General features: G+C 44.7%; 1 protein-coding gene across 2 annotated transcripts in view; it reads right to left on the reverse strand.

Annotated features, from left to right (window-relative positions):
• PICK1 (protein interacting with PRKCA 1) overlaps positions 1 to 13,100 on the reverse strand; it is a 67,665-nt gene that overhangs the window by 40,268 nt on the left and 14,297 nt on the right. The window lies entirely within an intron of this gene.

Consider the following 13,100-nt stretch of genomic DNA (forward strand, 5'->3'; position numbering starts at 1 on the left):
CGGATCTGGAGAAGCTCAGAGAGACAGAGAGGCATGTGGACGAGACCTTCAGGGGTGTGATAGAGGCATCCCACTCCAGGGCTGGTAGCTCCTCTGCTGTCAGGGAGAATGAAGGTCTTGGGCAAGGAGGACATCGGTCTGAGGAAGAGGGAAATGCTCCTTTAGAAGGGACTCCTTCCGTGGATGATGAGCCCATATCCGTGGATTATGAGCGCACAGGCGATACTCCTCTGGTGGGTGGGGGCCTCCTTGTAGTGGGAGATTCGATCATTAGAGGGATAGAGAGATGGGTTTGTGACCCATGTGTTGACTGCACAGTGACTTGCCTGCCTGGTGCGAAGGTTGCGGACATCATGCAGCGTCTAGACAGGCTCCTAGGCAGTGCTGGGGAGGAGACAGCTGTCATGGTGCACGTCGGCACCAACGATGTGGGGAAATGCAGTCAGGAGATCCTGGAAGCCAAATTTAGGCTGATAGGTAGCATTTTGAAGTCCAGGACCCCCAAGGTAGCATTCTCAGAAATGCTACCTGTTCCACGCGCAAGTACAGTGCGACAGGCAGAGCTGAGGAGTCTCAATGCGTGGATGAGACGTTGGTGCCGGGAGGAGAGGTTTAGATTTGTTAGGCACTGGGACACATTTTGGGGCAAGCACAGCCTGTACAAAAGGGACGGGCTGCACTTGAACCAAGATGGAACCAGACTGCTGGCGCTTAAAATAAAAAAGGTTGCAGAGCAGCTTTTAAAATGACACCTGGGGAACAGCCGATGGGAGCTGGGCAGTATCCCGTTTGGCAAAAGCCATCCTTTAAAGGGTGAGGCTGCAAAGAATTCAGGTAAAACAGAAGGGGACAGAGCAGAACCGCATAAAGAGCAGACGGGAGCCTGTGCCAGCAGGTCAAAGAGTCAAAAGAATAGCATACATCAGGGGAGAGATTCAGCATATAGGTGCTTATATGCCAATGCCAGAAGCCTCCGAGCCAAGATGGGTGAGCTGGAGTGCTTGGTTGCTAACGCAGAAATAGATATAGTGGGCATAACAGAAACATGGTGGAACAGTGAGAACCAGTGGGACATTGTTATCCCTGGGTATAAACTCTATAGAAAGGACAGGGAGGGGCGCCTTGGAGGAGGGGTAGCACTGTATGTTAAAGAAGGGATAGAATCTAACAAGCTAGAAAACCTAGGTGGACTGGAGTCCACAGAAACCCTGTGGGTGACCATACAAGGCCGGAAAGGGAACGTGCTACTGGGGATGTGCTATTGCCATCCGGATCAAAATGCCGACAGTGACTGGGAATTGCAGGAGGAAATCAGGGAGGGCAAGCCCTCAACTCCTGCCTGTGGCTTCCAGCGGCATCTGGTGGGCCATTGTGCGAAACAGGATGCTGGACTAGATGGGCCTTGGGCCTGATCCAGCAGGGCTGTTCTTATGTTCTTATGCTTACCTGTAACTTTGGTTCTTCTAGTGATCATCTGTCCTTTTACACCAATGGGCTTCACGCATGTGCGGAGACCATGTCAGGAACCTTCCAAGCTTCTTTTCTTTTGATTTGGCTGGAACTCCACCCCAAACCTCTATATGTGGCTGCGCCTCCCTTTATCCCCTCAGTCTCATTCTCCACCTTCAGGAGACTTCTTTGGGAAGATGAGAAGGCATGTAAAAGGACAAATAACCACTAGAAGAACTAAAGTTACAGGTAAGCAACCTGTCCTTCAACGTGGTCTCTGTCTTTTACACCTCTGGGTGCATAGCAAGCTGTCGTACTTGGAGGTGGGTCTAGTCAAAAATGGAATGAATAACAGTTCTGCCAAATGCTATGTCTCTGTGTGTCCCAGGCATCAATGGCATAGTGCTGGATAAAGTAATGTGGTGATGACCAAGTTGCTACTAGGCAGATGGTTTTGAGCAGCACTGCCCTGTTGAAGGCAACTGAAGAAGCCATGGTAGAATGTACCTTGATGGTCAGTTGGAGCTGCTTATGTGCTGACTTATAGCAGAGCTCAGTTGTGGAGACTATCCATCTAGATAGAGACTGTGTGAAGCAATGACTCTCCCACTTGGGTGAAGGGCACCTGCCTAGCCCTATTTTTACTGGCTTGGGACAATATGCTAACCCCTGCTAACTTGGCAAAGAGGCACCTTTTAATGTGGTGATTCTCTTCATTTAGCAGGGGAAGAGCAACTGACCCTACCCATCCCCAGTATAGCATCCTTCCAGTGGCTGTTGCTGATGTCTATCATATTTCTTTTTTAGATTGTGAGCCCTTTGGGGACAGGGAGCCATTTTATTTATTTATATCTATGTAAACCACTTTGGGAACTTTTGTTGAAAAGCAGTATATAATTATTCCCCATATTAGTTCTGGGAGAAACACCTGGCCATTCAAAGTGTTGGAGATGAGGTCTATGAACTGGATGTGCCTCGTGGGACAATTTGGGATTTTTTTGTAGTTTATCTGCAGTCCCATAGTTTCCAAAAGCGCAATGTTCCTTTCTATGGCTGTTGTTGTGTCCCTTGGTGAGTCTGCAGCTATGAGCCCATCATCGAGAAATGAAAATATCTGGACACCTTCCTCCTGGGGCCATGCACTTTGTGAACACTCTGGGGGCGGACACCAAGCTGAATGGATACATTTTGAATTGATACATTTGTGTGCCGACTTTGAAACCCAAGAATCTTTGATGTTGTGGCCTTGTGGAGATGTGGCAATATACGTCCTTTTAAGTCCAGCTACATCCTTCACTCAAGCAGGGATAGAATGGTTGGGACTGAGAGCATTTGTACATAACGTATTTGTCAAGCTCCCTCAGATCTAAGATGGGCCGAAGGACTCCATCGTGCTTTGGGATTGCAAAGTGGCAGGAATAGAGCCCCAGTGCTGCAGTGGTTGGTATTTTCTCTATCGTATCCTTGAGCAGAAGGGCGTTGACTTCGTCTCTGAGGACTTTCGTGGGACGTGTGGTGATCATACGGGTGAAATTCGGCTTGTACATGAACTCCAGAGCATAACCAACACGAATGATAATTAAAACCCTGATGTTATTATTATCATTATTATTTATTCAATTTCTATACTGCCCTTCCAAAAATGGCTCAGGGTGGTTCACACAGAGAAATAATAAATATATAAGATGGATCCCTGTCCCCAAAGGGCTCACATTCTAAAAAGAAACACAAGATAGACACCAGCAACAGTCACTGGAGGTACTGTGCTGGGGGTGAATAGGGCCAGTTAGTAATCCCCTGCTAAATGAAAAGAATCACCACATTAAAAGGTGCCTCTTTGCCAAGTTAGCAGGGGTTAGCATATTGTCCCAAGCCAGTAAAAATAGGGCTAGGCAGGTGCCCTTCACCCAAGTGGGAGAGTCATTGCTTCTTGGGGTACACAGAGGCCCTCTCTTTCTGAGAAGCTGCTTTGTTTGAGGTGAAGGAAGGCCTTGATCTGGGGAGATATCACTGAGGGCAAAAGGAATGGTCCGATGAGGTTTGTTGCAAGGATGATTGTGAAGACTGATAGTGTGGCCATTTATTCTGCTTTGGCAGCCGAGATGTAGCAGACTGGTAGGTCATAGAGTGTGCTGTGCTCTTCATTTTTTGAACATTTTGGAGAATCTCATCCATTCTGTCAAAAAAAGAGGGCCTGCCCTTCAAAGGGAAGGTTCTCAATTCTTGATTGTAGCTCAGTCCTTGATTGTGAGCTGCGATAACCGTAGCCACGCTTGACTGCAAATTGCCACAGAGGTTGCCATTATTTTGGCTGCACATTCAACCGAATACCTAGTGGGGTATAACTCTTGCTTGGCCACTTGTGCAGTTTCTTTCAGGAATACCTTTGCTGGGTCTCTCTTGTCTAGAGGCAGCTGATCGATGCAGGGTGACACTTTTTCACAAGGGAAGTGATTGTACCTCACATTATACGCTGGGTAATTAGCAATCCTGAGGTGCAAAGCCACTGCTAAATATAAATGTCTACCAAATATGTCTGATTTCTTGCCCTCTCTGTCTCCTGGGTTTGAGGTTGATCCTCCTCTTGTTTTTGTCAATGCCACTGCCACAACTATTAAATTTGTGGGTGGGAGCGAGACTACCATACCTAAGACCATTATAGGAGCAACTACGGCCCGAAGGAACCCTATGACTTGTGCCAACAGAATTATTGCACAGCGCAACACCAAGGGGAGTATCGGTACCGAGAGGACCCTTACATCGATATGGCTTACATTGATATGGAACATCATTCCTACAGCCGGAACTGAAAGAGCCATTTTGAGGGACTGTGTCAGACCCGCTCTCAGTCCCAATCCCACTCTTTGGAAAGCTTGACCAACCTGCACAGCAGCAGACACCCAGGGCTGACACATCCAACATGCCCCAGCGAGGAACTACCACAGAAACCAACACAGTTCACTGGGAAGACAGCTCCCCCGAGACCAAGAAATGAGAAAACACCATCAGATTCCTTCAGTACCAATACAGCCCCACAAAGGAGTTGGAACCCATCGAATCTGAACACTCAGATTTGAACCAAGAAGAAGGGTCTGAGCAGGAGGAAGTCCAATCCTCGCTCTCTGAATGGGCCTCCACAGGATTGTCACCACAGGACCTGTTAACTGACCCAAAACCAGTTTCCCTCTCGGAAGACCTAAAGTTATACTCCAACTATATATCCAGGATGGCTGCTGCATTGGGGGTAAACTTGGAACAACAGCAAAAGAATGACTTGGATCTCTTATTTGGGCTGATAGGTGCAGATGCCCAAATTCCAGCCTCCTTGCTGATGAATGCCGCTTTACTTGAAATAGTGAAGGGGTACTGGAAGAAGCCATCATCATTGCCCAAACTTAATAAGCATTTTGAAAATGTCTATCAGGTTCAAATGGAGGAAGAATCACCATCCACTGCTCAGTTGTAGATAGTCCCCGGAAGAGTTGATCCTCCAATTTAATTTCCCTACCTCACAGTTTGTCTGCCACACACATTTCCCCCCTTCCAACAATCAGCTCTGGCCTGACTAGGACCCATGAAGGACGGACTCTGGAATCAAACTAAAACTGATATTGTATTATCTCAAGAGATTGCTAAGCAAGCATGACAGCTAAGAAGGATGGTGACATATTTAAATTCATGTGTAGTGCGGCCTTTAGTTCGTATTTCATTTCTCTTATTTAAATAAATGCTGGCGCTTAGGGACCCACGCCACATCTATTGAGGAAGTGAAATTGCTCTCTTTGCCACAATTGACACATTTCAAAGTTGTGAGTGTGACACACAATAGACCTACATTGGTTTGTTGTTCCCTCTCCCCATAGAACCTCGGGAACTGTAGTTCAATGAAGGATGGGCTAGGGGATGAGTTCCCATTTTGCATCCCCAGATGTTGGGCTACAGTTGTTGTTGGACCCAGTTGCTGTTGGATGTTTTTTTGCCACAATGGACTAATACAGCTGTGGAGAAAGGCTAAAGCGGGGGGTTTCCCAGTCTTGAGTCTCCAGATGTTGTTGGGCTACAACTCCCATCATCCCCAGGCACAATGGCCTTTTGGTCGTGACTGTGGATGATGAAGTCCAACATCATCTGGGGCTCATGTTTGGGAACCCTGGGCTTGGGGATCTGACAATTACCAGTACTCTCTCCAAATTAGAACTGCTTGGATAGGACTGGTATAAAATATGTATATGTTTGTAGTATAGATAAGTTCCCACCAGCGTTGCTGAAGGATGACACTTTGCCCCCACCTCTGCAGGGACATTTACACACAGCAGGCTTTACTGCAGGTTTACTGGGAGGCTTTAATGCAAACTTGAAGTTGTCCCCTAACACCAACGCAAATAGGGGATTTTTTTTACCCCGGATATAAATCAGGCTATACTGAGTGTTAGTGAAAAACCTGAATTGTGTGTGAACTGCTCCCCGATAACTCGCAGGGACTTGGGGGTAAATCTGGCCAATATGTGAACACAGCCTCTCCATTCTGGAGAAGATGCAAGTTAAAGGGCTTTAAAAGCCCTGTGTGAAAAACTTCCTGATGGCAATTATGACATCACCTGTGGTTTCTCTATTATGATGCACTCATCACCTCCTAGGTGATATCTAAAACTCACTGGTGTGGACTCAGGAGTGTGGAGGATGCAGGAGAAGCAGCAGCATCTCAGAGGGACAGCTTGGTTCTCCTCCTCCTATCCCAAGAATAGATGGGATAATCATGGCAAAGCAGTTGTGCTCCTTTTAAATATACAAATGAGTGGAAAGGCTGCCAGGTAAGAAGTATATTTCTGTTCCAGAACAGGAATTTGTAATGGCTGGTCTTGGTTTGAAACCAAGTGATCCAGTAGATGAGGCAAGTTATTTAGCATCTCTAAATGCCAATTTCTTTCGCTTCCTTTCTTTGTGTGGCTCTGTAAATAACCTTTGTCAAGGCTTCATTCTAGAGATAGGGAAAATATACTATGTTGCCTGGAGAAGTATCTTCACTCTGGAAATAGTAGGCCTACTTAAGCAGGAAATTACAGACAAATGGACAACCATAAGACAACCTTCATTTTGGGAATCATCTGAAAAAGCTAAATTAAAAGAACACAAACACAGATTCCACCAAGTTTAAGAAAATAAAAACATTACAAAAATTGTGATGCAAGGTAAGGAACATAATTTGTCACACTGTTTCAGAAAAAGGGAAGTGAAAAACTTCAGATATTACATCTCCAACACAGAGGTAAGTGCTTTATTGCTAAAAATGAAACAGCCGTTTGGTTTCTTTCTTACCGGTCTGCTTCTGGGCTAGATTCAAAGTGCTGGTCTCGACCTTTAAAGCTCAATACAGCTTGGGGCCAGGTACCTGTCGGACCACATTCGCCCATATGAATCTGCCAGGGCCCTCCGTTCATCATCTCAGGCCCTGCTCATGGCCCCGCCAGTAACAGAGATCCGGTTGGTGGGGACTAGAGACAGGGCCTTTTCAGTTATGGCCCCTTGGCTTTGGAACGCCCTCCCTGAAGAGCTTCGCCATGCTCCCTTAGTATGTTTAAAAAACTCACCTTTTAAAGGATACTTTTTAATGCTCCATCCATCTTTGGTTATATCTGGTAGGTTCTTTAGTTTTTATAATTCTCACTTTTTAGCTTTTAAAATAACTTTTAATTTGAACTTAATACAGATGGTGGTTTTTAACCTAACTTTTAATTTGTTTACTCAATTTGTTTAATTTTATTACTTTTATTGTATACTGTATCTATTTTATTGTTGTGAGCTGCCCCGAGCAGTAGTGTACTGGAGGGGTGGGATATAAATATTTTTAATAATACTAATACTAATAAATAAATAAATAATAAGAGGCAACACCATCTATTAGCAAGAAATGGTGTGGCTTGAAATGCATGGTTTTCTAAGAAAGCAACAAACACATTAAAAAAGTCTTATATGCATCATTGCATTGTGAATTTGTCTAATCCTTTTAAAAACAATAATAATTAACTTTTTCTTTTTGGACTGACTCAGGGTTGTTGTGAGGATAAACTAGCTGGGTGACTGGGCCAGTCACTTCTCTCTCAGCCTAACCTACTTCACAGGGTTGTTGTGAAAGAGAAACCAAGTATGTAGTACACCGCTCTGGGCTCCTTGGAGGAAGAGCGGGTTATAAATGTAAATAATAATAATAAAATAAAATAAAATAAAATAAAATAAAATAAAATAATAATAATAATAATAATAGACAAACATCTGCCACACAATACACCAGATATCACTGTAGTCGAGAAGAAAGAAATACAAGTCAAAATAATCGACATAGCAATACCAGGGGATAGCAGAATAGAAGAAAAAGAAATAGAAAAAAATCACCAAATACAAAGATCTACAAATTGAAATTGAAAGGCTGTGGCAGAAGAAGACGAAAATAATCCCAGTGGTAATTGGAGCCCTGGGTGCAGTTCCAAAAGACCTTGAAGAGCACCTCAACACCATAGGGGCCACAGAAATCACCATCAGCCAATTACAAAAAGCAGCTTTATTGGGAACAGCCTATATTCTGCGACGATATCTATAACCATTGACAATAAAATTCTGGCATCCCAGGTCCTTGGGAAGGACTCGATGTCTGGATAAAACAAACCAGTCAATAACACCTGTCTGACTGTGTAAACAAGAAATAATAATAATAATAATAATTAATAAAGATAACCATGCACGTTGCTCTGGGCTCCTTGGAGGAAGGTAAAAGATAAAGTGTGCTGTCGAGTTGATTTTGACTCCTGGCACCCACAGAGTTCTGTGGTTTTCTTTGGTAGAATACGGAAGGGGTTTACCACTGCCTCCTCCCACGTAGTATGAGATGATGCCTTTCAGCATCTTCCTATATCGCTGCTGCCCGATATAGTACCAGCGGGGATTTGAACGAGCAACCTTCTGCTTGTTAGTCAAGCATTTCCCCGCTGCGCCACTTAAGGAGGAAGGACATAAATGTAAAAATAAATTAATACATTTTGTACTTGGCTCCACCTTCCACCCACAACTGATGCCTGGGACACCATGCCTAGGCAAATCTTTAATGGAGTTATAACAGATCATGGATATGACACATAAGAAAAGCCCACAAGGCTGCACAAAGACAGGCAACCAATTAATGCTCCTATTTTACAGGTGACAAACACTGAGGCTGAGAGACAAGCATTTAGCCCAAGGTTAGCCATGGCAAAAAATTGTGGGGGTTTTTCTAGGGATGTGCATGAACCAGCAGTAGCTGGCTTGACGGTTTGTGGGGGGGGGGGCTTAAGGAGCAGGGAGCAGGGGCGTAGCAAGGTTGGAGTGGGCCCAGAAACAAGATTTTAAAATGGGACCCCCCCCTCACTGAAGCTCCAATTATTTTTTAAAAGGTTTTGTAAATTGTGGATGATGCAAGTCATTTAATGGTAATAAAGACATGCTGTTCTGGTAGCCTTTGCTCCCCTCTTTGCAAGCCCTTGGGAAGGAGAGCTAGTCTTGTGGTAGTGAGCGTGAATTGTCCCCTGTGCTAAGCAGGGTCTGCCTTGGTTTGAATTTGGTTGGGAAACTACATGTGAGTGCTACAAGATATTCCTCTTAGAGGATGGGGCCATAACTCAGTAGTAGAGCATCTGCTTTGTATGCCAGTCCCAGCTTAACTCTCTGGCAGCATCTCCAGGTAGAACTAGGAGAGACTCCTGCCTGGAACCTGGGAGAGTCACTGCGGGTCAGTGACAGTGTTGACAAAACGGAGCTAGATGAGCCAATGTCCAGAGTTGGTATAAGGCAACTTCCTATGTTCCAGTTGGGGTGTAGTGGAGGGGGGATGTGCAGGGATGGAGTGCTGGTACTTCTCAGTTTCTCTGGCTGTTGGAACGGGTATGGCCATGGGGACTGTCATGGAGAGGGCCTGTACTTCTGAATTTGCAATTGGATAATGCCAGGTCTGGCCCTAAGATAAAGGAGTGACTTTGGCGCCCTCTCCCAGTGGTTAGTTTATCAGCTTAGTTTATTCGCTTAGTGTTGCCTGCAGCTAGGTGCCCTGGCTAAGCGCCCATCTTGCCTGTCCCTAAGGCTGGGCCGGGATTACAATTCCCATCATCCCTGTGGCTGGGGGGGTGAGGGGAATTATAATCCAAGAACACCTGGAGGTTCAAGACTGGGATGGGAATCCCTGTTCTAGAGGAATGGCTGTGTTATAAACCTTCTTTCTTGTCTTATCTCAGCCTTCCCATTTGTCATCACAATTGAATTCCCTCTTTTTACTTCTCCTTGTGCTCTACTCCTCTCTGTGTTCTACCTCCTCCTATCCTCCTCCTCCTCCTACGGATATTTATATAACGCTCTTCAACAAAATTCTCAAAGTGGTTTACAAAGAAAAATAAATAATATACAAATAAGATGGATCTTATTTGTTCTCTTAGCCAGCTTGACGGTGGTGGTGGTGGTGGTGGTGATGATGGTGATTACCTTTAAGGAGCAGGGAGGATGCTCTTACCCTTCCACCACCACCCGGCATTTCCCCCGCCAGCACTGTTTTAAAAGATGGTCCCACAGGGCAGCAACGTACCTCCTTGACACCCTGGTGCACATCAGACCGGAAGTGCCCAGTACATGTGCGTGTGTGTGATGTGTGTGACATGCACTCTGGGGCGGCAAGGAGGTACGCTCTACGCTGCTGTCCCGAGGGACCATTTTTTAAGTCAGCGCCAGCAGGGGAAACGTGGCCAGAGGAGGCAATTAAGAGCACCCTCCATGCTCCTTAAAGGTAAAACCACAATTTTTTTTGCCATGGCTAACCTTGGGCTAAATGCTTGTCTCTCACCCCCGTGTTTCTCACCTGCAAAAGAGGAGCATTAATTGGTTGCCTGTCTTTGTTTCTGGTTACCTGACATAGTTTCTGCCCCATCTCCTTCCCATCCATGCACCTGTCCCTTTACTTGCATTCCCTACCCCCTCTTCCCCCTTTTGCCCTTCCCCAACACACACACACACACACACACACACACACACACACACACACACACACACACCCGTCATCTCATCTCAATCCATTTCTTGGGTGTTGTTTGCATGAGTCAGTTCTGGAATCATGAGATCATTGTGTTTTTCTGCCTCTCTCTGTCGGTGGGAACATCACATTAAGGAGCGTGGAGAAGTGACCGGGGGCCATTGGGGTGACAGTGACACCCCCTTTCCTCTGCCCTCCCTACCCCTTTCCTGCTGAATATCAATGGAGGCCTTGTTATCCAAAAGGAGAATGAGAAAAGCAGATAAAAAGGCGGAACATGTGATCTCATTGGCTTTATTTAGTCCCCCCATGCCCCGCCTTCCATGATTCATGTACAGTAATCTAAATAGGAATCCATAATCTGCCCTCCTTTTGCTCTAAACATGAAAGGCTGACCCTTTTAAAAACAACCCTTTAAATTGAAATATTCAATCAGTAAGGGAACAAAAAGGAGAATTCAGAAATTATTTTATGTCCAAGGAATTAAAAATTACATCACCCACTGAAATGTAATTTTCTTTACAGTTCCTCATTTAACTTGATCTTGTGCCATTCAGCCCAATATTTCAGACCACTGTGTTGGGCCTTCAGATTCCTGAACAGAACTGATCATTTTGGCAAAATAATTCAAACTAGCTGGACTGGGTACAGAGCATCTGCGCCTCTAGTTTCCCCCACCTGCCCGCCGCTGCCGTTTTCTCCCCGCAACTGCTGCTGTTGTCGTTTTGTCCCCCTGCCCCACTGCCGTTTTGTTTCCCGTCACACCTCCGGCACCCCTGTTTTCCTCTTCCCCTGCTGGCAGCTTGCTCGTGAGCTCTCGCGAGAGCTGCCACGCATGGAATTAGCGATGGGTATGCCTAAGAGAAATATATAGATACAGGTGAAACTCGGAAAATTAGAATATCGTGCAAAAGTCCATTAATTTCAGTAATGCAAATTAAAAGGTGAAACTGATATATGAGACAGACGCATTACATGCAAAGCGAGATAAGTCAAGCCTTAATTTGTTATAATTGTGATGATCATGGCGTACAGCTCATGAAAACCCCAAATCCACAATCCCAGAAAATTAGAATATTACATGGAACCAAGAAGACAAAGATTGTAGAATAGAACAATATCAGACCTCTGAAAAGTATAAGCATGCATATGTATTCAGTACTTGGTTTGGGCCCCTTTTGCAGCAATTACTGCCTCAATGCGGCATGGCATGGATGCTATCAGCCTGTGGCACTGATGAGGTGTTATGGAAGACCAGGATGCTTCATTAGCGGCCTTCAGCTCTTCTGCATTGTTTGGTCTCATGTCTCTCATCCTTCTCTTGGCAATGCCCCATAGATTCTCTATGGGGTCAGGTCAGGCGAGTTTGCTGGCCAATCAAGCACAGTACACTGTATACTTTTCAGAGGTCCGATATTGTTCTATTCTACAATCCTTGTCTTCTTGGTTCCATGTAATATTCTAATTTTCTGGGATTGTGGATTTGGGGTTTTCATGAGCTGTACGCCATGATCATCACAATTATAACAAATTAAGGCTTGACTTATCTCGCTTTGCATATAATGTGTCTGTCTCATATATCAGTTTCACCTTTTAATTTGCATTACTGAAATTAATGGACTTTTGCACGATATTCTAATTTTCCGAGTTTCACCTGTAGATAGTTCTAGTTCATTGCCTCTGTTGTGAAGAGGAAGCAACATCTTAAACCAGAAATTCCCACCTTGGGTCTCCAGATGTTGTTGGACTACAACTCCCATAACCCACATCCATAATGGAGTATAATGGCATTGTAGCTGGAGATGATGGGATTTGTAGTCCAACAATGTTTTATTTATTTATTACATTTTATATCCCGCTCTTCCTCCAAAGAGCCCAGAACGGGGTACTACATACTTAGGTTTCTCCTCATAACAACCCTGTGAAGTAGGCTAGGCTGAGAGAGAAGTGACAGGCCCAGAGTCACCCAGCAAGTATCATGGCTGAATGGGGATTTGAACTTGGGTCTCCCTGGTCCTAGTCCAGCACTCTAACCACTACACCACACTGGCTCTCTACAACATCTATTACAATGACAATGGATATTTATATACCACTTTCCAATAAAAGTTCTCAAGCAGTTTAGGAAGAAAAATAATAAATAAAGATGGCTCCCTCTGCCTCTCTTATTAGTTTAAATAGGAATATAAGGTAGACACCAACAACAATCACTAGACAGATGCTGTGCTGGGTTGGATAGCAGTTGCTCCTTCACTGCTAAATATAAAAGAATCACCACTTTAAAATATACTCACTTAGCAGGGGTCAACACCTGGGGGCATAAGCATTCCTTTGTGATATTGGCATATCTTCATTATCAGACTTAGTCCTTGTCTCATATGGTCAAATATAATCTCTTTGGTTCAGCAAATTTACATCTGGCTAATACTGGGGTAATTATGAAATGAATCAGAGGTGGCAATAAGGGCAACTGCTCCATTGGGCTATTGGAGACATTTATTTCATTCTGTGACAAAACAGCACTAGATTCATTGTCTACTCATGCCATCTACTGAGTTATAAAGTAAATGTTCAGATTTTTAAAATGTTGATTTTAATATCATTATGGTTT

The sequence above is a fragment of the Hemicordylus capensis genome, chromosome 5 (genome assembly GCF_027244095.1).
Source record: "Hemicordylus capensis ecotype Gifberg chromosome 5, rHemCap1.1.pri, whole genome shotgun sequence".
Lineage (NCBI taxonomy): Eukaryota > Metazoa > Chordata > Lepidosauria > Squamata > Cordylidae > Hemicordylus > Hemicordylus capensis.